General features: G+C 39.3%; 1 protein-coding gene across 9 annotated transcripts in view; it reads right to left on the reverse strand.

Moving 5' to 3' along the window:
- Window positions 1-23,087, reverse strand: part of Nfyc (nuclear transcription factor Y subunit gamma) — a 70,911-nt gene extending 47,824 nt beyond the window's left edge. The window contains exon 1 of one of the 9 annotated variants that reach the window (XM_004645960.2): window positions 22,537-23,087. The gene's annotated coding sequence lies outside the window, so the exon portion shown is untranslated. Of the gene's footprint in view, window positions 1-8,768; window positions 9,014-22,532 lie in introns of those variants that run through there. The other 8 variants (XM_004645961.2, XM_004645959.2, XM_023706182.1 and 5 more) reach the window with 8 other exon arrangements.
- Window positions 23,088-24,306: the final 1,219 nt, after the last annotated feature.

Below are 24,306 nucleotides of genomic sequence, written 5' to 3' on the forward strand. Positions count from 1 at the left end.
GGTTTCACACTGAGCTACTTCCCTGGTCCTTTTTAAAATTCCAAGACAGGGTCTTGCTGAACTGCCTAAGCTGCCTAAATTGAAACTGTAGTCTTGTCCCAGCCTCCAAGTGGCAGCATTACTGGTGTGCTCCACCACACCCCACATGCAGTCACCTTTTCTGGACAAAATTCTGAGGAAATTCTTCTTCTTCTTTTTTTAAAAAATGTATTCTTTTTGGTGGAAAAGCAAACACAACAAAAGAGAAAGTGTGAGGAGGAATTAGTCCCATAAAACATAAAAAGCTTTACAGATTGTTTTCTAATGCAGAATAACAAGGTGCAGTACAAAGAGAAGAGGGCTTGTATCCTCAACTATAGGCTCTGCCTGACTCTCATCTACCAAATGGGGATGATGATTTTCTGTCTTACCCATATTAGATCGGTATGAATAAGAAAATGAGTATAAGCCACTTCATTAACTATAAAGTACCATGCTTCATATACTATTACCTAGTTTATCTTCAAGGGTGGCTACAAGGGCATTTGGCCAGTTAATAATTATCAGAAGAAAAATAATCATGGGGTTTAGGATATAAATAACAAAGGCAAATGGCTGGAAATTTGCCACTATTTCTCTAATGAAAAGTTTCTGTATTTTAGACTGATATACTTAGCCTAGAAACTAATACAAGTGCCTTATATTGAAAAATTCTACTAAATCCTATAGATGAGGCCGGTAGTAACTAATTGTGTGTAATGTTCACTGGCATTATCACAATCATGTGGCTATAAATTACTTGTCAAACAAACACTGCCAAATTCCTATACATATATTTTTGGTTGGCTTTACACAGGATGCTACCATTTGAGACTTTTTACAAAGCTAACAAGAATAAGACAAAGTCCAATATAACTCAGAAATCTTGACTTTGCATTGGGATAGGCGTACAAGAACTACTGAATAAGATCTCAAGGAAATATCTGTATGTCTTCATAGAAAGTGCACAACACCAGACTCTGGGGCAGGATTTCTAATCTTTTACATGTCAAATCACAAAGAAAAAACATTAGCATCAGCTTCTTGCATATTTGGCTTGTAAGCTAATGCTGATACTCTCACTCAGGACTATGTATCATGCATCCATAGTATCCTAACTATTGTGAAGATGTGGGCTAACAATAACACTTTTGTCTTATGCATACCTAGACAAGATGTATTTTTTTCTAGTTTTAAATAAACTTATTAAAATGAACAAAGAGTAAAGATACTATTTCTACACAGAAGCTGCCTGCTCAGATAATATGAATGTGCAATGATCTAGAAGACTCCGTTTGTTTCTGAATTTCTCAACTTGAGGATCCGACCTTTTCTGTTTTCACCTTTTTTTTTTTCCCCCGGAACCAGGGATTGAACTCAGGCCCTTGTGCTTACCAGGGAAGCACTTATTCTACTGAGCTATCTCCCCAGCCCCTCTGTTTTCATCTTTCACATACATTTTTCATCTGTCCATTCTCTTTCTTATTCTTTCCTACTTGGCCTATGGGTTTCAATTCCAAATGTGATATTTCTCCAAAGCTATAGCCCTGAATGTACAAACTGTTCGCTGGATCTCCACTTGGAAAGCTATTCAAAACTAAAATTCCCTGTACCAAAACTCTAATCTACCTCCATTCCTCAAACCTGCTCCTTAGACCAGGCATGGTAACACCCATCTGTAATCGCAGCTCTTGGGAGGTTGTAAACAGGTGGATCACTGACTCCACTCTAGTAGTGAGACCCTGAACACCCTGTAAACCCTTCTCTAAAATACAAAAAACAAAACAAAACAAAAACCCCTGCTCCTTGTAACTCTTCTGTTTCTATCAACCAGTCACACAAGCTTCTTTGCCCAAAATACTTTCTCCTCTATTTAATTCTAATCAACTGCTAAATTCTATAATAACTCTCCAACTGTATCTATTTCCTCCATACTGCTACTACTGTCTTTGTCCAGGACCTCATCACCTCCATGTAATAATAAAAATAATGATGGTGATAGCTACCAAAACCATTTAGCAATTACTGTGTGTCAGGTCCAGTTTTAAACTCTTTACTAGTTATAGTAACCCTCCTATAAGGGTTGTGAAACTCAAGGATGTGAACTGACTGTACTGTTCAGTTTTTAGTATCTTCTATTCCATAAAGATATGAAACCAGTTATGCAAAAGGCAGAGTTCTTAAAATGCCACATGAGTCTACTACCATAAATCTTCCATGGTGACCAATGTCAATTAGAAAGTGTTCACATTTTTTAGCCCAGCAGTCAAAGTTCTCCATCATTTGAGTCTAACTTCTCAAGACTCTTATTATCATTCCTTTCTTTTATGTTTGTTTTGAGACAAGATTTCACTATGCAGTTCTGGCTAGCTTCAAACTTGAAGTGATCCTCCTGCCTGTGCCTCTTGAGTGCTGAGATTACAGGCATTAATTCTTTCTGTCCTTAACTCAAAGTCCTGTTTATGGCTCTCTTCACTTCAAACTGTACTTTTATTAAAAACAAACAAACAAACAGCATGGAGACTGAGTCCACAGCACTCACATTGAGTCCTGCCCCCTTCACCTCTAGGCCTTTTTTAATGTTTTGAGATAAAGTTGTTTAGTTACCAAGGACTTGTGAACTGCAGGCATACGCAAATGCACCTGGCTCAGCTATAATGTATGACTCATGGCCTTGAGCCTTCTGTTCACCATTCAGGAATATCTTTGTTCCTACAACCCTAAGACCAACACCCAGTTAAATGCCTTCTTTTATTCCTAAACCAAGGTTTTTTCCCTTTCCTCGATTCTGTATACCTTACTTGCACTTTCTCCATCCATTTCTAATATTTGCTGTACATTATCATCTCCTCCACCATACTGTTAAACCCTGAGTAAAATTTCACAGGTATATATTTTATTATTTCCACCAAAAAGCATGTATATTGGACTGGTAAAAGGAAGTGCAAAGCATCCAAATTTAAGATTTCATCAAAGGTTAAAAGCCATAAAGCTTAGATAAGTTAATTCTATCTAGACATTTCTAGTCAAGCAGATCTTTTCTTTAGTTTTCTATACAACTCAAATAAGAGATATAGATTGGAATACTACTTCCAAGAAAAAAGGGTAACTGAGTGAATCAGCACTGCAGCTCACTGTGGTGTTATTCTAGTATTCTAATCTTCTTTATTCCTTTGAACAAAGGAATACAAGGTCACAGGCTATGTTATGTCACTTTAAACATTTACAAGGTATTTTTTTTAGCTCTTTCTTTACACTGAACTTATCTTCATTTCTTCACTATAGGATGCCAATTTGGGATTTAATTTATAATACTCAATTGGGAAATACTTTTGGTCCATTACTGAACAGTGGGTTTAGATGCTGGAATGCCACTAGAAGAAGAAGAAAGATGAGGGTTATAACACAAAATGACTAAGTTCTGAAGAATTGGGCCCAATACTGAGGCAGCAAAAAGAACAGATTAAGAAGAATACATAAGTAAACATAGTGGAGTACACACTTGCAGACCCAGCACTCTGAAAGGCTGAGACAAAGGATCACGAGTTCCAGCCCCGTGTGGGCAACTCAGCAAGACCTGCCAAAATTTTAAAGGGGTGCAGGAGCCACATATGTGTCACACCTAAGCTTCAATGTAATGTACACATCATCGAGCTGTGTGTAACTTTCCATTTTCGTATATTTCAGGTCTTGAATATTATACAAATTATATCCAATTTCTCATTCTTTCAATAAGTTGCAACTTTCGCTCAAATATATGAAAGGGACAAAAAAAGGAGTATACAGGCAATGATTCCTACTTTAATCATCACAAATGCTTAAAATGATTTTGGGATCTTTGTTTCATTAATCAGAGATTAGTTTAAGGACTCATTTAAAAAACTAAACCCTAACTTACTTGAGAGTAGGCTTGTTCTTAAAGTGTTACTAGTTAGAAAAGTAAGAAAACATTAACTGGCACACATGTTTTGTTTGTATCCCTTAGTTTCCTTCCTTGTAAGGCATCAGAATAACCCAACTCACAGGGACATTTCAGCCAGGTGGGCACCATTAGCTTCCTCGCTGATCCTCTGTTTTCTGAGTAAGCAATCGACTAAGGCAAGAGATCTTCAGATCCCAAAAGGGACGCTAAGTCTGCTGCCACAGCAGACTTTGTAACCCACAGGCTCTTTGTGGAGACTTACAGACCTTCTCCATGGCCTATTTTCTCTCTTCCTTCTGTATCCAAACAGAAAACCTGTGTGGAAGTACCAAAAAGAAGAAAAGCATGAAAGATAAAAAGTAAAGGCAACACTGAAGAATAAAAGCAGCATACAATGAATTGAATGGGAGTCAAATCTCTTCTCTTTAGATCAGTCACCAAAAAGCTCAAAGACTTACTAAGGGTATTTCTCTATGAGAAGGGACTTACACTCCTTAAATGATTTCCATGAGCCTAACTTACCAGTTTTCAATTTTTGTATGTGTATTTATTGACAATGTCTAAAGGAAGAGACTTAAAGGCAATCAAATAGGGATGGGCAAAAATAATTTGACTCATGAAGGCAACCATGATCAGCTTCGAACACACTGTCAGAAAGATACACATGGTGGTGCATGCTTGTAATTCCAGCACTCTGTGAGGCTGAGGCAGGAGGATCACAAGTTTGCAACTAGCCTGGACAATTTAGGGGCTCCATGAGACCCTGTCTCAAAATATAAAATTAAAGAGGGCTGAGAGATATAGTAAAGTGCAAAGGTTCTGGGTTTCATTGTCAGTACTAAGGGAAATAAAATGCTTTTGGAGCAGGGTTCAGCAGTACACACCAGTAATTCTAGCTACTCTAGAAGCTGAGGCAGGAGGGTGACAAGTTAAGAAGCCAAACCAGGCAATTTAGCAAGATTCTCTCAAAATAAAAAAAAGGAAAAAATAAAATAAAAGGGGGACTGGTGATACTGCTTGATGCTCCCTGAGTCCAACCCCTAGTATCCCACGCACCCACAAAGAATGTTTTTTGAGTCACTGACACTCCATCTGCCCCCTCCCCAAGTATGTAGCCTCTTGTATTGTCTGTCTGTCTCTCTCCACAGCACTGATAGAACCAAGGATGCTCTACCACTGAGCTACCTTTCTTCCCAGTCCTGTCCATATTTTAAGTTTTAAGACAAGGTCTTGCTAAATTACCCAGGCTGGGGTAAACTACCAGGCTTCAATTTGATATTCTCCTGCCTCAGCCTCTGTAGCAGCTGTGATTACAGGTATACACCACTACATTCAGCTAGACTTCATTTGGTTTTAAGAACAAAAACTCACTGTGATGTTTGGTGTTTTCAAATGTACACATTTCTTGAACTCATATTTTATTTGGTGACAATATATAGAAAGCAGGCACATAAATACTGATTGACCATGCCTAAGAACAACAAGTAACATAATGGGACAGGAAATCACAAAGTATGGAGGAGTCCCTAAAAATACAATAATGACAGGCATGTAAAACAGTCTGCATTCAGGGGTTTCCACCATTTACAATTAAAAAAGTACCTCACAGTAGAATCAATGATGTGTATTTTATGCTATTGCTTACATTTTAATGCGACCAAAGTTTTAGCTTTGTCCTAACAATTACCTGGTTGCTGACACTTTGCAAGTTGTAAATGCCTCCCAAACTTGAATAGAGATCATATGACCACAAAGTAAACAACAACAAGAAAAATGGCTTCAGTTTATATGTATTTGGTGCAAAAACTAAAAATGTAACCTCTGCTAGCAAACATGGACAACCATTACAACTTACTTGCTTTATAGTGCAAATCTCAGAATCCAATCAGAACAGTGTTTCAGTTTTTATTATGAGAGGTTCCTAAATCTAATGCTGTGTTTAAAGAACAGCATTCCAGCTGAGCATGGTGGTGCACACCTATAATCCTGGCAGTCTAGAGGCTGAGGCAGGAGGACTGCTGTCAGTTGAGGCCAGTCTGGACTACACAGAAAGTCCAGGGCCAGCCTGAACTACAAAGCGAGACCCTGTCTTTAAAAGATCCAAAAAACCCTAAACAGTATTTCTACTTCATCTTATTCTAAGGCCCTTAATTTTTGAAAGGGGGTTAATATTCCTTCATAGAACTCTTGATGGATCAAAGTGTGATGGTCTCAAAGTCTGCATTGTGCACATACAACCTATCAGCATGAACAGAAAAATGTAGATGAAGGTATGTGTCAGGTTTAAACAAATTACTCTGTAAATATACTAAAATATTGGCATTTTTTCTTCAATACTATTTCCATATACATAAACATTAATCTCCCAGTTCACTTGGATTGGTAGCAAATAATACACAACAGTTCACAATCAGCCCTTTGATGTACATGATGTTACTCAAGACTCGACACTAAATAAGGTGCTATTTTAAGGACAATTTTGAATGTGAGAAAGCTGATACTAAGGGTTCTACTTGACCAGGATCAAAAAGCTGGTAAAAGCTGAGTGGGAATTGAACACATTTCTCTTAACTTTCAATGGTTTGCAGTGTGCTGCCTCCAAATATTACTAGAGTAAAAAGTCCAAATCTCAGACCTCTCTCCCCTAAGCCTCATCCACATACTTCCCCCAACCACACAGTTTATAGTTAAGCTCTAGAAGGCCTTTAGTCTTTCTGGAAATAAAGTTTTCTTTATTGTTCTAGAAAATGTTTACCTGTCTAATATATTATATGAGAAAATCACATAAATGTCATTCAACATACACCAGAAAATAACTTATCAGAGGCTTTTCACAGGCATTCAATGTGCATTTTTCCAAATACTGGGTCAGATTCTCTAAACGTCCATTATTCTAAAAGGGTGAGAACCTTAGATATTTAAGGAGCTAAATCCACACATTTCTTAAGTTTGTAGAGCTTTTATCTTGGTTTCATTCTGTATCCTAACCTCACTTTACCTACTCTATTCCTCAGCTTCTCTAAGAGCCAATAGGGTCATTCGGTATCTGTAACTGTTCCTTAAGTTATTTGTAAAACCTGGAGCAACTTTTAACATAAAACCCATGGCCTGTAAAAAATAAATTAAATTACAATTATTAGCCCTTATGGAGTACTTAACACATATTCCTTTCTCTTAGGATTTTAATTTCCAAAATGAGTATTTTCTTACCATAAGCGTTCAAATCTCCCAAAAGGAGTTTCACAAATACAACTGCACTGGACTCCTGAAATACCATTCTTTACTAAGAATCCTGGAGATCACAAAGAAGACAAGGTGGTGTGCCAGGAATTCTGAATCTGTTAGGCAATTCAATCAACTATCATACCAGAAGGATTTAAAATTTTTTTGCTGGGGGCAGGAAAAGTCCAGTAGGAGAGAAAATGAATGCAGCACTATTGTCTTATTGCTTAAAAACTCTTAGTTTGAACATGTAACAGATTCCTACTAACCAGTGGACTTGAACATCTCAAGTACAGTCTCTTTTCATCTTAAATAGAGCTTTTTGGTCCAAATCTGTACAAACAAACTTTGTCCTTCAATCTTTCAACTCCTCGGCAGTTTTTCAAGGTCACTTTTCTAAGCAATGACAGAGGCCTCTATCCAAGAACTTTCAATGTTAACTATTATAGCTAACTCAAAAAGCCCAAAATCTAAATCCAGAGAGATCCTCTCAGGTAAACCCTTTACTTAAGAGGAAGGTAGAGAAGGCAAATCAACAGCCTCTAAACTTCTCCTTTAATAGGCCCTGCTCCTTTTCCTTAACCAGAAAGAGTACTGCTGGCTCACTGCTCTATAGTCTGCTGCAGAAATGTTCCAATGACCTTCATCCCATATTGCAAATAAAAAGAAAACAAAGAACTCCTTTTTAAAAACAGGGTGTATTACAGATTTTAATACATGGGATTGAACATTTCACTATTCACAAGAACTGATTGCTAATGATTAGTAACCCACATAAGCTTCATTTATCTAAAGAGGGAGGAATATATCAAGGGCAAAGATATGGTGCCTATACTCTTTAAGTTTCCTACTTACAAACTACAGATAAATTAGAATTTTAAATATCTCATATTGAAAATGAAAAACATTTTAGATTATTTTAAAAAATTAAATCAACATCTGACAAAATGTTTAAAATTGGTGGTGGCAGCAGATTGGCTCTTATCACTGCCAGTATAATTGGACAAGTATGTTTCTAGCCAGTATTCTAAGCTAAAATGTGCATTTCAAAATAAAAACTGCTATTAAATCAATATTTATTAGAATCTAGAGGCAGACAGGTAGACCAAAAAAGTTATGGGAGATTTCACACTGACATGTGGGCCCTGACCATTAGAACCTGCATCAGTGCAAAACATATTTTCACACAATTTTCAAATAGTAATAGTGTGGCCTCTATCTCTAAAAACACAGATGTCAACGAAGTGCACAGAAATAGAAAAACTCTTAACTATCTCAGACAGAATCTACAGGAAAGCTTCAGTGCACTTGAACAAAGGAAAATTATCTGGAAAACAGTTAAGTTTACCCAGTGCAGAGAAAGTACCTTGCTTCTGTGTACCCCTGAAAAATGATTAGCCCTTCTTCTTGTATCAGATACTCAACTAGGAAAAGAAATCCTAGCTGAAGGACATGCAAAATCTAAACAGACCAAGGTATTCTAGGTGCACCAAAAGGTATGCATGGAATGTAAAGTGGCCATTTTCTGAAACAGTGCAACTTGTCTACACTCTCTGAAGCTAAACAGTTTCTATCATTTCAACACAAAACAAAGAATTAAACTTACCGGGAACTGCATTAATTTTAAATGTAGTTATTTATATCACCTCGGACAGGGAGAATTTAAGTCACTCCTATCCCTCCCCCCAAAGGACGGAGGAAACAAAAGCAGCAGGAGATGCAGAAACCTGAGTCTGGAAATGTCCACTCCAGTGAAAACCCGAACAGCTGTCCCCCAACCCCCCAACAAACTATTCGCCATTTTTCTTTGTCTTTCAGCTGACCCCTGCCTCAGTGAAAAACTCCGAGGCTCCAATGAAGCCCTCCAGCCTCCTTCCACTTTAACAGTCAAAGGCATTCAATCTAGCCTGCTATTTGACACCAAACCTTGCCTCCAAAGCAGCCTCATTGGCTGAGCTGCTTTATCAGCTAAGAACACAAAGCCATGATTGGCTGTTCACGTCATCAGTTACCTCTTTTGTACACTTCCTGTTTTAAAGTTACCTTGAGACGCAGAACAGGGGTCAAGACTCATACTTCAAACTACAGGGAACTTAACAACTGGAAATGCTCAGAAAACGTACACAGCAAATGTACTGGGTCCCCATATGGTTCCAAAACAGGGTACTAAAAATTTAGAATTGTTCTTAAAAATCAAAGAAAAGGGTTGCTACAGTTACCACCCAAAGGATTTCCTATTGGCTGTCAGAGTTCCATTTAAAAATTTTAAGGTAATTTAAATGCTTCTCATTGGTCACTGATGATGTCTGTAAGAGACTGCTACTGTAGCCTATGACAGTAAGCCAGATAAGCAATATGCACAAGGTTGGAAAATTATGATAAATTAACTTTAATTTTTAGCTTTAACAGAAGAAAAAGAACACTAGGTAGGGCTAATCCAAAGAAGGGATTGAGCCTTTCATGGAAATGAACAGTGATATTGATGCCCACAAGCTAGCTGCGGTACTCTAAAAGGCGTCTGTCACTACTTCATGGTAACTTTAAAAGCATAGATTATTACAAGGACAAAACACTTCATTCCAAAACACAAAGTAATCAAAATAGGGAAACTCAATGTAAGTATGAAGTTGAAGGCAGGGGCAATAGCATTTCAGAACAGTCCACCAAGCCAGACACAGTGGTACACACCTGTAATCCCAATTTGTGGGGAGGTTAATCACAAACTCCAGGCAATCTAGAGACCTTACCCAGAAATAAATTTAAAAGGGGTCAAGCATGGTGCCACACACCTACAATACCAGTTCCAAGCAGGCTGAGGCAGAAAGACTGCAAATTCAACGTTGGCCTGGGCTACTTACTAAGACCCTGCTTAAAAAAATAAATAAAATAAAATAAAAAGGGGCTGGTGATGTAGTCCAATATTAAGAGTACTTGACTAGCACATTCTAGGTCCTTTATTCAACTCTCAGTACCAGAAATAAAATGTTCTTGGGTTCTATCAGGAACCCAAGAGGAAAATATAATCAGAATTGGAAGGAAGGAAGCAGGCAAAGATGAAAGAACATCAGCAAATACACTGTTATAAGCACATGACAGCTGGGTATGATAGTACATGCCTGTAATCCCAGAAATCATATTGGGAGACTAAGGTAGGAGGTGTGCCACAAGTTCAAGACTAGGTTGAACTACCTAGTGAGACCCTGTCTCAAAAAACAGATGAACAAGAAAAACACATTATACTGTAGTTTTGATGAATTAGTTCATTTACTTAGGGCAGTTACAAAATGCTGCTCATTAGCTTTTAATGTTACAGAGTTTTGATATCACAGAAAATGAACTTTGTACTACATTATCAAGAATAAGCAGCAGGGACCTGAGATCTCTTCAGATCTCAGCAGAGATATTAAGAGTATTTTTATCTGCTGTGTCTGGCTTAAGATATCCTAGGGATCTACACTTAGATTTTAAGAGAAGACTCCAAATATGGTAAAAATCCATTAATGTATTCTGCTTTGCTTTCTTTTTGTAAAATACTCAAACAGAAACATCTTACCATTACTTGAAACATTTAACAATCTTAGATTTGCTTCTTTTACCAGGTAGATGAACTTTTTACTAGAAATGCCCAGCCTGACCTTGCAGAATCACTTACCTTTGGCATGTGCAGAGATGTGGCATGGCCTGTGCTATCACTTTGCCACACTACTTTAGAATCATTTTCCACAGTGAAATGAAACCATTTCTGATTGCTAATTAGTGTCAAGGCACATTATAGACTTCTCTAATTCTCACAACTCTCTTTTATACAGGAGAAAAAGGAAGGCTCTGAAAATGAAGTTAACTGCACACTCAGTTCCCACCTACAGTTGTGCTTTTTTTTACTATACCATACTACTTACCAAGACACCAGCACACCTAAGGAAATTCTTAGGTGCCACATATGTATCTATCCCATAAACCATTAACTAAGTGTAGAAACTAAATCTGACCAATGTTATATTTCATTTGCCAATTAGAAACCTAGCTAAGTATCTGCCAAAAGAGCATCCTTTAAACCCTGCAGATGTCATTATTAATTGAGCTAGCAATTAACCACATATATAAGGGCTTAAAACAACTAAACTATATATATGAAAATACTGTATTAAGAGAATGTGAGGTAATTTCACTGTGGCATTCAAAGGAGAGTTTGTGATGCTAATGGGATACTATGGGGTCGGTTCCTGAAGTTACTGAGTTGCAGGTATAATTCTCTTCATGAAAGATCAGCTCACAGACTCTGAATAGCTATTTCAGGGCTCTAGAAACAAAGCATGCTTGAACCTCTTTCAACCCCACAACTCTGAGGGCCAAGTCAGTTATGCAGAAGAAAAGAAGATGAGGGATGGGGGGCAGGGAGTATGTTCATAATTTCACTATTAAGAACTGTCAGTATGATAAAACTAAACGTGTCAGGCAGAGCTAGCACAAATTCTGGTTCCTCTATTTATTAACTGTAGGACACTGGGTTAAGCTCAAGCCTCATTTTGTCCATATTATCACATATGCAATTATCACTATCGATTTTATGGACCCACCCCTTAGGATTAAATGAGCTAATATATGTAAAATATATTGTACTGTGTTTGAGTAAACACTGAGAAAACATAAAGTGCTAAAAATCATCCAGTCTTGCCTTGCTTTACAGAGAAGCTAGGTGCAGAGAGGAACAAGAACTGTGTAAAGCTCTAAGCCATTTCGAGGAAATGTGTCTTTTATCCCTGGTGTACCTGGCAAACCTGCAGGAAGCAATTCCTTAGCAATAAAAGGCCATGTGGGAGGAGTCTCTGCTGCTACTAAAAATTCCAGTTTTTATGCCAGAAATCCATGGCTTTCACAACCAAACTAAACTGAGGTCTGGATATTGTTTTGAAAGTCTGTCCTTTAACTCTGCTTTTGATATATCAGATTAAACCAATCATATCCTCCCATACTCTGCAAAGTCCTTTGTCATAGTTTTTATTAGTTCTTAGCAGGGTACAACAAAAACAATTCAAATCCTATTTCTCATCATCAGTCACCTTTATAGAACTGAAGTCACAGTGGGAAGGGAACTCAAATTGTCCTTGATCTCCATTTGGCAGCCTGAGCCACTATGGTTTTCTCTATTCTCTAATCTCATTACTGTGGACTAACAACCTGGTGGAATCTCTGCAACTGCAATTGCCATTCTTCCCTGGCCAAGGATCTCAGTAGCCCTCTTCACTAGACAATTAAGATTTTTCTCACCCTTAAAACACTCAAATCGTTATGAGAGAAAACAACTGGTTACACAGTTCAAGCTTCAGTGCTCTCAATTAAGGCAAGGAGAGAACTGGTATTCAGTCAGAAGACTGATTTCTGAATCTTAGCTGCCTACTTACTAGCTGATCGCTCTTGGCCTATTAACCATTCCTGAGCTCACTTCTTCATGTGCAAAATGGAAGAAAATATAACACTAATTCACAGAGACGCGATATTGAGAAAAGGAAAAATGTTCAGCATGTTATCTGGACTATGATAGGTACACGATTCATATCTATTTAGTTCTAACACAAAATTAATTTTTAATATATCTCCATTTCCAGAAAAAGGCTTTTGAACACAATAACTCTCTCTTTTTATTCATCCTCCCTTGTCCCCTCCCTCCTTTCCTTCCTTGGTGGTACCAGGACAAACCCAGGGCCTTGCACATGCTAGGCAGCTGCTCTACCACTGACCTCTGTCCCCCAACTTTGAAAAACATTATCATTTTAAAACAGGGTTTTACTAAATTATCTGGGCTGCTCTGAACTTGATTTTCCTACTTGAGCCTACTGAGCACATGGTTGTAATTACAAGTGTGTGGCAGAACACGCAACAGCAACTGTGACTTTCTTACATTCACATGTATCCCTTGGGTTGAGCAAAAAGATAAAAGTCTAAACAATGTAACATTAGTCACAACAGGCAGCAACAAGACTGATGGAAACTGGAGAATAAATGTCCTTTCCAAAAGTAGAACAACCACTACCAACACCAACAAAAAGGCCCATGTAGAAATGTTGGTCTACAGTAGCAAGAGCTTCAGATTCTTAAAAGAAGCAACACCCAGGACATTTGTTTTAATGTCAATTTTTTTCCATTTTAAAATCTGGTTCAAAAAATTTTAATTATAAATAAATCCCAAGAAAACTAAGGGCTGCCAGAAGGTACCTTCTCACCCCTATTTTGTACCTGACTTGATCTGAAACTACTTTAAGCTATTTCCCAGATCATATCCACCTCAAGGTTTAAAAAAAAAAAAAAAAAAACCTTTAAAATGTGTCAACATATTTTCAAAAGAACCTGACAGAAGGCTTGAAGATAACCCCTCAAGAAAAACCAGAAACACTGACAGGCATGGTGGCATATGCCTGTATTACCAGCACTCAGGAAGCTGAGGCAGGAGGCCCACAGTGGGTTCAAGGTCAGCCTCAAATGCACAGTGAAAGCCTGTCTCAAAAAGATTAAAAGAACAGAAAAAGCAGAAACTCACTGAGCAATGAATATCATTAGAATAAAGTGATATAGACCCAGGTATGATGGGTATGCCTGTGAGTCCAATACTTGGGAGTTCAAGGTGAGACTGGGCTACACAACAAGTTCCAAGTCAGCCTGGATTACACAGCAAAACTTTATTTCAAAGCCAACAATAAAAAACAAACAAAACAAAAATTATATGATCCAGGGGCCAGAGAGATAGCTCAGTAGAATTAAGCACTTGCCGGGCAAGTGCAAGGGCCTGAGTTCAATCCCTGGTTCTGCAAAAAAAAAGTTATATTATCCAAATAGAAGTTAAGACCAATGGGCAGAAATTACCCTAGAAGGAACTACTTCAGCTCTCAGAGCTGTCCGAAGTGGTAACAGTTGACTGAACACTATGACTGGGGTTGCTAAGCATAGGCTGCTTCAACCAATATTTGAGTGTGATATGTAAAGGCAAGAAGAGAAAGAGCAGCCTCTTGGAGTAGGAAAAACACCTAGTCTCTGTGGTTTGACAGATTTAGTTCTAATCCTTCCTCATCACCGTTTAGCTGAGTAACCTCCTGCTGTGGCCAGACTCCTGTAGTGGGAAATATCTCAAAGCTATAAGGATTAGCTGGGATAATTTCATTGTCCAATAAGTACTGACAGACACAGACATTGTGCTAAGCTCAGGATGCTAAATAAGACATGACTGACTCCTGATCTCAAGGAGATGAAGGTTTGTAAAAAAAAACAAAAACAAAAACAAAAAAAACCACCAATCAGTGTTGTATGTTAAGCATCATGACACAGATGATGTATGATACAGAAGGAACCAAGGCCTACATAAATTTAAAGATGATCAGAGAGAGCTTCTTGGGGAGACTTAAAATCCAAAGGAGCCTACTAAGACAAAACCAGCTACATGTGTCAAGCATAAACTCTTAGAAGAGAGGTAGTTTGGGTATGGGAGGAGACCAAAAGGCTAGAAGCAAAGTCAGAAAACTAATAGGGCTAATCAGGCATGGAGACATAGGCCTGAAATTGCAGTACTTTGGAAGGCTTAGGCAGGAAAATCTCAAATTCAGTCCAGCCTGGACAACTCAGCTAGATCCTGTCTCAAAATTAAAAACAGAAAACAAAACAAAACAAAAAATTAAGGGGCTGGGAATACAGCTCAGTACAAAAGCTCTGGGTTCAATATCTAGTACCACAGAAAGAGAAGAGAAGGAAGAGAGAAGAAAAGTGGGAGGTAGAGATGAGGAAATAACAAGGAAAAATAGGATACTGGAAAGACAGGGTAATGGAGATGATGAAAAGCAGATGAATGGTACATTTAAAATAAATAAAAATTAAGCTACTGTGGTGGTATACACCTGTAATCCCAGCACTCAGGAGGCTGAGGCAGAAAGACTGGTGTAAGTTCAAGACCAGCTGGAATACACTGAGACTAAAAAAAAAGACCTACTGCGTAACACATATGGAAAGAACAACACTGTGATGATGGTAATGATGACTGGATACTGGATTATATGACCTCTGAAGTCACATTAATCCCCAAGTGCCTACATCTTTTTTGAGACATATCTTGTCAGGAGAGACCTATCCCACTATGGGCAAGCTATCCTACACAAAATGGGCTCTGCTGCAGACCAGTTAAAGCATGAAATGTTTAGATGTTCTCACAAACAGGGCTTTATGGTCAAGTAAGGCTGAATAACATTGCATAACATATCCTCCTTTTCAAAGGGTCTTACGACAGGTAAGCACAAAGGCTCTGAATAATTCTATAATAAAATGCACTTTAGGGCTGGGAGATAGCTCAGCTGTATAAGTGCCTGCCTGGCAAGTGCAAGCTCTGAGTTCAAGCCCCAGTACCAAAAAAAAAAGCATTTCACTTTGGCTATTATTCTATTATAAATTTTAGGGAAATGAAAAACAGATTATAAGCAACTTTATTCTGAAAACTTTCCAAAATGACTAGAGTTTTATACACATTATGGAATTTTCCTTTTTAATACGGTGAAAATGACACTCTACATAATAATTCTCTAACTCCCAAATTATCTGCTTCTTAAACTTCATTCGATAATGGACAAATTCTATGTTACAAATATATTTTAAGACAGTTAAACATGGACTTTATATGGCATATACATTAATATTCCTTTTTCTTTTTTCCTTCAAAATGTACAGAGCATACCAGCAGAAGGGTATGCTTTCTTTTTTTTTTTTTTGTTTTGTTTTTGGTGGAACCGGGGATTGAACTCAGGCCCTTGTGCTTGCCGGGGAAGTACTTATTCCACTGAGCCATCTCCCCGGCCCCGGGTATGCTTTCTTAACACTGGGCAAATGATCTCACTTCACATACATCATCAAAAAACTTGCAGCTTCTGAGAATAAGGATTACAGTAACCAGATATGGGGAAAGCCTTAACACAGATTTAAGCCAATGACATGACAGAAAATAGTCCATACACTTAAAACGATTTGCTATGAGTCTTCCTATTTCTTTTTTTTTTTTTAAATTTTATTTATTTGTGTGTGTGTGTGTGTGTGTGTGTGTGTCCAGCTCAGCCCACCAGGGGGCGGGGCTGGCTGGCATGTGGTGCTGGGGGATTGAACCGCGGTCCCTGTGCTTTGCTAAGTTTGTTCTAAGTAGGTGCTTTAGACCACTGAGCCATCTCACCAGACCCTATTTCTTTCTTACTGAAGCTATGCTCAAGATCACTATTTATGGCCCATACCCATGAATGTATTTAAGAACAGAGCAATCCTTGAGTCCTACTTATAAGAACAGTTAGCTTTAAATGGAGTGCTCATTCACTTTCTGTAACTTAGACATGAAAACATGAACCTATAAACTTATTTTAGAAACATTCAAATGCAAAGGTTAGACGTTAGTTCATTTCTCTAAAATGGATTTAAAGTGTATCCACTAGAAAATTCTCACTATACAACGATGTAATGAATTTAGAAGTAATCTACCTACAGATTGGGAAATACCAAAATGGAAAATACAATCTGCACACTTGAAATGATTTTAGCAATCGTTTTTAACAAACAAAGTTTTCATTTTATCAGAATCACTACTACTTAGAACTTGAGGATCATAAGGGGCAATTATGAGATAATTTTTCACTGAAACAAATGGTCCTACTACTTGTGCATTTAAAACTTACCTCAGACTAAGCCACTGAACACCAGCTCCTAAACTACAATAGCACAAATAAATTAGGTTTTTCTTTTTCTCTCTTTTGAGATAGGGACTTGCTTGCCTTGAACTTACTATGTAGCCCAAGCTGTCCTAAACTCCCTATCCTCCTGCTTCAGCCTCCTAAATCCTTGGATTACAAGTGTGTGCCACTAAGTGGTTACTCCCTCATATGGAAATTACACTGTACATAACAGCAGAAAATTACAAAAGACCTCCTCATCAAGGTAGCTCTAAATGGCTGTCAGAGTAGGTTTTATGCTGTTCAAAATGGAAATGTTGTGCACTCTCATTCAATCTACCAAAGTACACTCAGCAACGAGCATCTACCATATATTTTTATATTCCTTCCTCATAAGTACCCTGTAAGATAGGTATTACTACCATTACATCAGAAGAAAGTAAAGTCAGATAGGTTAATAACCTTCCCCAGCACACACAGAAGGTAAATATATTCCAGACAAAATTCTTTCACCTATATTGTACCTCCCAAAAGGTACTTTGTTTTTGGTACCAGGGATTGGACTCAGGACCTTGCACTTGTCAGGCAGACACTTAAGCCACTGAGCTATTGCCCAGTCCCCAAAAGGTACTTTGTGATCAAAGTTTTTTGTTTTTGTTTTTTTCGGAACTGGGGATTGAACTCAGGCCCTTGCGCTTGCCAGGGAAGCGCTTATTCCACTGAGCCATCTCCCCGGCCCCTGATCAAAGTTTTTAAAATTAATTTCCTCCTATAATTAATCTACTGGGTGCTTTGATTCTCTGTAGGAAAATAACAAAATGACTCATAACCTTCCTAACTTGTCATAGTGAATGCATGAAAAAGTGAACAAACAAAACAAATAGACTGTAAGATAAAACTTACAATCATTTTCCTTTGAGAATAAGACATAGAATGGAAAATAACAACTTGCTGCCTAAGTAATGTTCTTCCAACGTTGTATGCCTGAGGCTAGAATAAACCTCAAGGTCATCTGTGTTCCTAATAATATCCTCTGTATTCTTTCTCCACTGCAAAAAGTACAGTGTAAACTTGTCACTTAGAGTCATGTCAGCTAGAAGTAGTGCTGCACACCTGTAGCCTTGCACTCTTGAGGATGACAAAGAAGGACCACTGTGAGCTCAAGGCCAGCCTGGGCTACACAATGACCTCAAGGCCAGCTTAAACTATGTAAGATTCCCCTTGCCCTCAAAAAAGTCACCTTAGCCAACCTGTCAGTGCTTCCATAGGAGAGGCAATGCTGTCCACTGCAGTGAGTTCCAGTCTCAAAATCTAGTGATCTTGGCTAGACTTCATTCTGTCCTTGTAAAGCCAAGTGACTTTGCCAAGGCCATCTCATGAGCCTCAGCATGAAGGACATACTTACAAGAAGCGAAGACCACTTTTTCATCTAAAATGTGATTTTTCTTTCCACATATTTTATGTTGTCTAGATAATGGAGTATTTTAGAATAAGGGCTCCAATGCCTGTAATCCCAGCCCAGGTTCATGCCCACCCTGGACAAGACAGGTGGGGACATAGCTCAGTATGAAGGTCCTGGTTTTAATCCTTAGTAACACATACACATACACACGGTCATAGATGTGTCTGAATCCGAACTCTACTGGCTAAGACCTTATATTACTTCCCCTACCCCCTGGCCCAAAAGTGTTGCCCAGCTAGTCTCAAGCTTCTGAGCTCAAGAGATCTTCCCATCTCAGCCTCCTGAATAGCTGCAACTACAAGCAAGCAAATTACATAATTCCTGTTTCCTCATACACAAAATAACTGGGTAATGGTATCTACTGCATACCATGTGGAACAATATATATATAATACATTTATACCCTAACTGCTGCAGTATAAGTACTCAACACAAGGCAATTAACTATGAAATTTCTGAGTTTGATTTATAGATTTCAGAGATGTCAATTTCAAAATTACCTCAAAAAATGTAGCACAGTCCCTCCTTTAACATTTATCTGCAAATAAAGCAAGAATATAGTTGGGGGGACCGGAGAGATGGCTCAGTGGAATAAGCGCTTCCCTGACAAGCACAAGGATCTGAGTTCAATCCCCAGTTCCACCAAAAATAAATAATAAATAAATTTAAAAAGAATATAGCTGGGCATGGTAGTACACACCTGCAATCCAAGCACTTGGGAGAGGCTGAGGCAGGAGAAACCAGAGTTTGAGGCTAGCCTGGGCTACATATTGAGTTCAAAGCTACCATGTACTACATAGCATGAACCTATGTTGAAAAACATGGGGGGTGGGGCTGGGGAGATAGCTCAGTAGGATAAGTGCTTGCCTGGCAAGCGCAAAGGCCTGAGTTCAATCCCTGGTTCTGCCCAAAAAAAAAAAAAAAAAAAAAAAAAAAGAGAGAGAGAGAGAGAACTGAGATTTTGGGCACAGGGAGATGGCTCAGTGGAATAAACACTTCCCTGGCAAGTGCAAAGGCCTGAGTTCAAGCCCTGGTTCCACCAAAATAAAAGAAAAGAAAAACATGGAGGGGGGAGCAGTGACAATATCTTGTATCATCTCTGACATAATCAGTTTTGATGAAATAAAAATATGTAACAACAAATGATCTAGGAAACAAGATGATATACACAATCTGTAACATAAAGCAATGTATGACTTTTGCTAAGAAGACAAAGCTGATGTTTCTAAGTTTCTAACTCAGACATAACGGAAGTTCAAAATTTATAGGGTGATCAATATCAAATGTTAACAGGGCCCAGAAAGCTGCCATGAGTATAAGGGACCAATGCAGGCTACAAGCGCTCACTAGTACTAAGGAGCAGGCTGCCCAGGAAATGATGCCGAATAAAAGATAATGTGAGCCTTGTTTGCGGAGCTTTATCTAGACTTAGTAAAAAAAGAAACGCAGCTGGGCATGGTGGCACTTGCCTGTAATTCCAGTACACAAGAGGATGATGTAGGAGGATTGTTCAAGGCCACCTAGGCTACAAAATGAGTTCAACACCAACTTGAACTGCATAGTCAAACGCTGTTTCAAAAAAGACAATGATCAAAAACAGACAAACAAAAAAACCAACCTGGACTCTATTCTATCATATCCAGTTTTAGTTTTACACATTGTTTAGGATAAACATTCTAGAACCTGATATCCCAGTATGATGAAAGCATACGCTTTCTGAATAGGTCTGGGTATTTGGAGACATTCTAAGGAATAAATGATGTAGAAAAATCTCAGTAGCAAGCTATTTACACTATGCAGGTGGTAGTTCCTCACTGCTTGGAATAAATTATTTCCATATACATAGACTATGTCAACAATATGCTAAAGCCCGGTTTGAAAGAACGCAGATTCTTCAAGTTTCTGCACATATTCTTCAACATTATCTGTCTGGATTCAGAAAAAATCCAAGAACTTAATTTTTGTTTTGTTTTCTTCAAACAGGGTCTTGCCGTGTAGCTCACGCTAACCTTAACTCACTATATGGCCTAGCCTGTCCCCAAACTCAAGGTGATCCTCCTCCTCAGCCTCCCAGTCCTGTGATTACAGGAGTGCACCACCACACCTGGCTACCCAGCAGTTTATTTTGTAAATCATCCCTTTCATAATTAAACCCAAACAATAGGATTTAAATACCTACATGAAGAATCCATAATCCACATGGTTGCAAATCTGTGCCCTGAATCTTTTAGAGTACAACAAATTCTTATATATTCTCCCATTTATATACTCAAAGTTCCACTTGGAAATTTAACTACCTGGGAATTTGACTAATCAGGTATATGTTGATAGTATGATGTGGCAAATAAACAGAATTTGTTTGGCACTGGGCAAGGTGGGTTTGAATTCTAGCATAAATCCTTACTGAATAGTACCTGACAAACTACTTCATCTCCCGAATTTCAACATGGGGATGACAATCCCAGTTTAATAGTAGTGTGGTATTAAATGTGCTCCAAAATATCAATTACCCATTCTCTTTTCACTTTTCCCTTTTCTCTTGAAAATGTAGCTGCATCCATATAAAACTGATCAAGTTTGAGACAGTAGTGTAACATCTACCTAATGCTAAAAAAATTAGGCCCACCTGAACTAATTAAGAACACAAAGATTAGGAAAACACAGAAGTTTAACAAATACTTCTATGGCCACCACTCTTTGGGAAGAGCAAATGTAAAGCAATTCAAATTACTATAATTCAGTGGAAAGAAATATACCTCTGACAAACTGATTCTAACAATTTCACATTGGGAAAATAGATTTTTGAAACACAAACCAGAAAGTAATGAGAAGTACTGTTACTTAAGATGCAAAAAGATATGAACTGGTTTATTTTCATATGGAGAGGTTTTTTAATTTTATTTTTTGGCGGAAACGGGTATTGAACTCAGACCCTTGCGTTTGCCTGGGAAGCACTTATTCTACTGAGCCATCTCCCCGGCCCCTGGAGCTGTTTATTTAAAAAAAAATTATAAGTGCATATGAGGATAGGTGTTGTTTTAGACATATGGAAAAGGAAATAAATGAACCAAGATCCAGAATCTCTGTTTAGTTCTCTTTCTCTTAAAGGGAAACCTAGCACTATCTCTTCAACGAATCACTGCCAGGTATCTAACATTTGCTGAAATATAACTGGAATCCCAGTCTTAACCTGTATCCTTAGGGCACGAAATTTTCACTTAAAACTAGCAGCATGGTCCTAAAAACTAATGATGTGTAATTTTTCATACTTTCAAAGCCTGAAAATGTTCCCCCTAAATGCTTTCAAAGTCAGGCTTTTTTTACGATTGATCTGATAGTGATTAATGCCTCTTGGGCTTGGCATTCCGTTACTAAGACCTGGTCCATCTGTGCAAGAGGATCGCTCTGTTTAACCTACTCCTCCCATCACATCTCAGTCCGGTAAATGGACTCTCAAGGTTCCACTAAAACCTCAGCGTTTCTAAATCTTTGATCCGATTTTACTGATTGGACTCTGATGATCATAGCTCCAGATTACGCACTCAAAACCACGGGCTTCAGGGTCGCATTTTCAGTCTAATAAGCCTGGATTTCCAACACCATCTCGGGCGGCAACTTGGCATTTGCTGTTTCCATGCCTGGGAAGCTTTGCACGCCTGCATCCTGGGCATGCACAGAGGAGGGAGAGGCTCTGGAAGGAATCTAGAGTGACCCCAATTCCGAGCCATATCCCTAGACTACGTACCCCCAAGTGCCTGCGAAGCCCTCACCCTCTCTTCCACCTTAAGAACTTTTTGGGGCTCGTCCCTCACATGCCTCCTCATACCAGAGTCAAAAAGGGTCACCCTGCCTGCCGCCGGAACCCAGGACTAGCGCATCCCCACCGCCTCAGATTCCTTCATCACCCCCCAGACCAGCGCGACCAATAAGGTGCCAGGTCGGCAGCCTCCCCGCCAACGACCAATCACGAGCAAGCCCCCCCGCTGCCACCTTCCGCCAATGGGAGAAAGCCCGCGGGCCGGGCCAAGGCGCAAGGACCCCGCGAGCGGGACGGTAGCGGCAGCAGTAGCGGGCCTAAGGAGGACACAACATGGCGGCGACAGGCTAGACCGAGCTGCAGCGGCCGCCGCAAGAGAGAGAAGAAGTCTCCGCGGAAGGCGGGAAGCGTTGCCCCTCCCCCCGCCGCGCCCTTCTCAACCTCCTCCCACCGAAGCTCCCACACACTCACGCGCCTCTACGAGGGAGTCCTCGGAAGATCAGAAACCGCCCCCGCACTCCTGCGGCGTCGGGCAATACAGAGGCCCGGGCACAGCAGAGGGGAGGGGGAAGCGTGCGTCACGGAGAACGGAGCGCGCGCGGAGTGGGGCCACAAACAAGATGGCGGCTACGCCGTTTGCACCGTTTGTCCCCTTTCCCCTCCCCCTCCCTTGGCGTCTGGACTCCCAGTGTCTTGCTGTGCGCAGAAGCTGAGTTGCTGAGGTCTCGCGAGATTTGGGAAGGGGCGTGGACAGGATGAGGCAAAAGGAGAACGGAGTGTTTTCTGAGCCCGCCCTTTCCTCGGGAAAGAGGCGTTGCTTGGCGACCTCTGAGGCAGGTCTTTTGGAAGTCCGCTGTGATGCGGGTTTTTTGAGTTTTAGGAAATGAGTTTTGTGGCGGATCGTTTTGATTTAATTTGGAGAGAGAGGACAGCAGAATATTTAGCATGAAAGATTGAGCTATTAAGGTTAGCTGTTGAAGGGCAGCACGTTCGGAACCTCTCCTGTGTCTCAGGTTCTATTCCTATTCTCCATACGTTTTCCCCGGTAGATGTTCCTGACCTTTTTTTTTTTTTTTTAATTTATATATTTGGTACAGGATCTCGCTACACAGCTCGGATTCGTAGTGATCCTCCTGTGTCATCCTCCACCAGCGCTGGGATTAGAGGCGTCTGCGACACGCCCGTTTTCAATTCCCGCATGGTGCACCCGGGTTCCGGAACTCTCGCGTCATATGGAACTGGGGATAGAACCTGAGTTGTTGCGCTTACCAGGCAGGCCCTTAGACCGCTGAGTTATCTCCCAGGTCCAGTGTTTGTACTCTTAAAAAAAAAAAAAATTAGCTATGGACACTATAAATTCTTAAAAATTTATTTTAGAAAGTATTGAACACCAAAACTGTAAAAGTGGTAAGCTCTAGAATAAAGGACAATACTTAATCGAGAATGGTTAGCTTGTAACCATATGTAGACCACAGACATTGTTTTTCTCATCCGAATGGAGAGTAAAAACTTCATGAAGACAGTTGGAAACCGCAGCTGCTAGGAGCATCTTTTCCCATTTTATGTCCAAAGCCACTTCATCCAAAGGCATTAGTATGATTTCCATTTTATAGATAAACCCTTAAGTTTAGAAGGATTGAGTAAATTGATGTAAAAGGCCCCAAAGAAGTAACAGTCAAAAGTGAATATGGATAACTTAAAAACCTGCTGTTGTATACTTATCAAATATGTATTGAACAGAATTACCTAGAGAGATATTTACTGCTATGTAGCAAGCACAGACATGGGACTTCCTCTGCTAATAGTAACCTTGAACTTGACAAATGACCTTGGACCTTTTTTTGTAACTGCTATTACATGGAATCTCAAAGATTTAATCAACCCAGTAGCTACGTGGGGAGGCTGAGGTGGAAGGATGACTTGACCCTGGGAATTTCAAGCCAATGACAATGAAGTCAACAGAGTAGTAGTATTTTCTTCCTTTGAGTTTTTTACTCTGATCATAAAGTGAGAATGGTTGAATGGATCTTGTCCTTTGATGTGAATTCAGAAAAACTGATGTCATCTCCAGCTTCAGTAAATATTTAATGAGTGAATAAACAATCCAACTAGCTATAAAACATCTCAGTTTATCTGTAAAATGTTCCAATCCCACCTGGAAATTTTGAGGAAATTAAAATATGAGTGTTTTATAAATTGCAGAAGGGTGATAAAAGGCAAAAGACTTACATAATCTGAAGAGAAA

This window comes from Octodon degus, unplaced genomic scaffold, assembly GCF_000260255.1.
Source record: "Octodon degus isolate 3935 unplaced genomic scaffold, OctDeg1.0 scaffold00245, whole genome shotgun sequence".
Lineage (NCBI taxonomy): Eukaryota > Metazoa > Chordata > Mammalia > Rodentia > Octodontidae > Octodon > Octodon degus.